Raw genomic sequence first — 3,579 nt, 5'->3', positions numbered from 1 at the left:
CCCCCCCCTACCCCCTTCATTCTTTTCCCTCACGATGGCGCAGAGACGTCGACTCGACCGCAGCGGCCTCTCTGCTCGCGTCTCTTTCTATACCCTGCGCGACTGCGCGCTGTACTGATGTTACGACGATTTAAACACAGGCTTCGGGATGGTAATTTCAGAGTTTTTTGATTCCGCTGCACCGGCCGGCAAGCCCCCCGTACTTTGGACGTCAGGCCCGTTTGTGTATGCCTTTGGTCCAGCTCTGAGCTCCAGAATGTGAACTCGATTCGAACAATTACTGTTAGTGGTACTGATGTCCGAAATTGGAAACTTTTTCAGAAATAAATTGGGAAAAATATATATGTTTCCAGAAAAAGGGAAAAGTTCAAACTTTTTAGGAAAACTTCAAATACTTTGAACGAAGAGTTCTTTTCAAATACCTTGTTTCAAAAATTGGACCTTCCAGACGCAACGACAAGGAGGAGGGCGATTGAGTTATTTGATTTTATTATTTCGGTGTTTGATCGTCCTCGGCGTTGCCCTGTACCCGCCCCGGCCCATCAGTAGCAATCTCCAAGTTTACTTGGCGAGGGTTTCGCTGTGTCCTCCGTGTTGCTGCTCGTGGCAGCGCGGGGCGGGCCGGGGCGGGGCGGGGCGGGGCTCGGTAAGCGCGTTGCACAAGGAACTTTGATGCCGAGAGAGGAACAGAGAGAGGGAGAGAGAGAGAGAGGAGAGCGCGGGCAGAGAGACGCGCGGAACGTGGCGGGGCGTGGCGGGGCGGGGCGAGGAGCAACTCAGTTCACTGCTCGAAAGTTTGTCACGAAAGAACGGCACCTCCAGCGGCCGCTGCCTCTGCCGCTCCCGCACCAGCAACACGACCACCACCGCCGCCGCCGCCTCCCCCAACCGCCTCTGCCCCTCCGCGCCCCCATCATCGGCACCGCTGTGGAGAAGACAAAGTCCGGACGACTCTGTTGTCAGCGACGCGACGGGGAGAGGGAAACGGCAGGGAAAAAAAAATCCCGGATGGACAGCAGGACGCTGGGCTATGGCGCGCGACGACTGCACTGCTGCTGCGGAGGGACGGCTGGTACAATACCGTAGAGAAAATTGATTAAAATATGAAAAAAAAACGAATCTTTACAAAAAATACACTGCTGTGAAGATAAAGCCGTTTGCTTGATAGAGAAAATAATTAAAATAAAAACTAAACGGTAGCCATAAGCAAAAAGTTCTTTCTCCCACGCAGTCTGTCTGTGTGCGAGGAAGCTTTTCATGGAATGTCGTTTAATTTTATTCGCTCGGAGAACTGCATACGTAGTACTGTACTTGACGGCTGGCCGCCGACAGTTCCTGGAGGCGGACGGGTCGGTCATGCAGTGCGGTGCAGCCCGGCCCCTGGCCCGGCCCCCTGGCGCTGCTCATGCACTATTTGCATCGAGCTGCCCGTGTCACGTACATACAGTACCTCCTGGCAGGCAGCCGCCCCACCCGGGCCCGGCCGACTCTGTATGCGTGTTTCTGCCATCTGGTCAGGGTTCTCTCCCTTCTCTCTCTCCTGCTCCTCCGCCTGTTCTCGCTCCGTCTGCCTGTTCGTTTTACCCCTCCGCGTCGACGCGTTTGTTTCATTTCCGAACACTTGCTTCGCTGATGAGGTTGGACGAGGTGGGGGGGCAGGGCATTGTGTATCTAGAGATGCGCGGCGGCCCGCGCCTCCTGCAGACTGCAGAGGTCCCCCTGGAAATTGAAAGCCTGGAATGGGCCTTTGTTTTGACGCGGGCGCCGCCGCGGTGGCCGCGGGCTGCGAGCGCAGCTGCGGCTCACAGCTGATGACTTGTGCAGCTGCAGCCGACATCGTCCGCCCGCGCCCTGCTCGCGCAGCAGTGAATCAATGGCGGGACCGAGAGTGCGAGCGAGAGGGAAAGAGAGAAAAGCCGCCCGCTGAGCTCTGAGGCCGGCCGGCAAGCGCGCACCGCGCGCGCGCGCGCCCCAAGTTTTAACTGTTACCAACTTTGTCCAACTTTCGGTACACACACATATTCAGCGGAAGCACCCCCCACCCCCACCCCTCGCCCTCTGCGCCGCGCCGAGGGAAGAACTTTCAACACTTCGATAATAAATTTGGCGAGAAGCGATATTAGATGGGCGGCGGGCGGGCAGGGCCCGCAGGGCCGCCGCGGGGACCGCCACTTCCGAGGTGAAGAGTTGCGCAGCTTTATAAAAGTGACTTTGGACGCCGAGTTGAGCGCGGCGCGGCGTGGAGGTGATGTTGAGTTGAACTGACCGACTGCTTGTTTGTTGCAGCCGGCTCCACCAACCGACCACTACCCGCTCGCCGACCCTGCCCTGCCGTCTCAGCCTGTCCTCCCTGCAGTAAGTACTTTGATAACATAGAATGATCAGAATATTTTTAGCAGACTTCTTACGTATACATCATAAATTACCCAAAGGGTGTTTGAAAATTTTCTTGACAAGTTAACGACAAATTTGTTATGTGCAAGAAATGTTTATTTTTCCCTGTCAACAAAATTCTTATTAGTAGAAGACAAAATGTGAAGGGGAGGAAGTTTACAATTTTTATAAACTGCTCGAAATCATGTTTAGCAGAAAATTTTCTTTGATTCTCTCTTTTTTAAAGAACGAAATTTCTCTCCTTTCTGAAACTTACTCCTTTAGCGGTGTGTATCCCGCGGTGTGTCCGTGCCGTGCCCACCCCCCACAGCTGACGCTCGCCGGCGCCGCGGGGCCAGGCAGGCCGGCCGGCCGGCGAGGGGCCGCCCAAGTTCTACGCCGCGGAAAAGTTTCCCCGCGGCACAATACGTGGCCGAGGGAGGGGGGAGAGTTCTTGTGGTCTAGTCGCCAAATCGCTCCTTTTTCGTTAAAGTTTTGTCCCCCCCAAACTCTTGCCGCTCTCCTCGTGCTCTATCCCTCCTCCCCCTTCCCGTCGTGAGGTCGTCGGTGATGACCCGGGGTCGGGGGTTGGAGAGAGGAGAGAGATGTAGTTGGAGGAGAGTATCCTCTCACTCTTCCCGCCAAAGAGCTGCATAGTTTTAATCCTTGGTGGTGTAGTTAACCTGCCGTCCGGACCCGGCCCTGTGCGAGGCACGGCGCGCAGCCCTGGCGCAGCCCCCAGCTCCCACGTCGGCCGGTTGCTGAAGTTGGCTTCGTACCGGTTGCCCTCTCCATCTCCATGCCTTGTCGCCGCCTCCTCCTACTATAAGTTTTGTTGCGGCCACCCTCTCCCTCCTCGCAGCAGCCGCCAAGGGACCAGCTACGTCGCGCCACGCCGCCCCTGCTGCTAAAACCTGGACCATTTTCTAGTTTGTCTCCGAAAAGTTGTCGGGTGGCGGGGGAGGCGCGGAAAGGTGCCTTTGCCGCGGGAACAAGTCAGTTTCCGTGTGTTTGAGTTTGCGGGGTGGGCCGCGCTTTACAGGGGAGTCCAGCCTGAAGCGGGCAGCTCTCCACCTAGCTCTTGCTTGTAACGTCTACCACCCGTGTAGCGCGGGTCGGCCTACCTAGCGGCGCGCGGCGCCCCATTGACCGCCGTGCGGGTAGGCCGCCGCCTGCCACCCGTGTAGCGCGGGTCGGCCTATCCTA

At 57.0% G+C, this 3,579-nt stretch overlaps 1 protein-coding gene across 3 annotated transcripts in view; it reads left to right on the top strand.

Annotated features, from left to right (window-relative positions):
• LOC113202395 (C-terminal-binding protein) overlaps window positions 1-3,579 on the top strand; it is a 46,376-nt gene that overhangs the window by 9,974 nt on the left and 32,823 nt on the right. For all 3 annotated transcript variants that reach the window (XM_052266236.1, XM_052266237.1, XM_052266238.1), the window contains exon 2: window positions 2,287-2,355. The gene's annotated coding sequence lies outside the window, so the exon portion shown is untranslated. The remainder of the gene's footprint in view (window positions 1-2,286; window positions 2,356-3,579) is intronic.

Source organism: Frankliniella occidentalis, unplaced genomic scaffold, assembly GCF_000697945.3.
Source record: "Frankliniella occidentalis isolate FOCC.00 unplaced genomic scaffold, Focc_3.1 Scaffold36, whole genome shotgun sequence".
Lineage (NCBI taxonomy): Eukaryota > Metazoa > Arthropoda > Insecta > Thysanoptera > Thripidae > Frankliniella > Frankliniella occidentalis.
Note: the sequence above shows the minus strand (reverse complement) of the source record. Positions and strands in the feature narration are given on the sequence as shown.